Below are 367 nucleotides of genomic sequence, written 5' to 3' on the forward strand. Positions count from 1 at the left end.
GAGATTTACTTTACCCCTACAAACCGTAGATTGTGAGTCCGGGGACTTGGTTACGCTAGATTTCTCTAACGCCCTTTCGGTACCTTTCTCTTTTATTTAAAAATAATGTCTTACAAGCAGCTTGAATTAATTTTAAATCTATTTCCCTAACATTTGAGGTGATCATACGGGTGCGAAACACCAATTTAACACCCCGGATAAACAGTGAATAAATTGCAAAACTTACCTTAAAGCAACGAAAGCATCTGCAATGTTAAATCAGAATTCACATCAACAGTCCTAAATATGATTTATATTCAACACACAATTATCTTTTGTTGTTTTCACTTATTTAATGAAAATCATGCAATATGCAATGCATGCTACT

The sequence above is a fragment of the Eucalyptus grandis genome, chromosome 10, assembly GCF_016545825.1.
Source record: "Eucalyptus grandis isolate ANBG69807.140 chromosome 10, ASM1654582v1, whole genome shotgun sequence".
Lineage (NCBI taxonomy): Eukaryota > Viridiplantae > Streptophyta > Magnoliopsida > Myrtales > Myrtaceae > Eucalyptus > Eucalyptus grandis.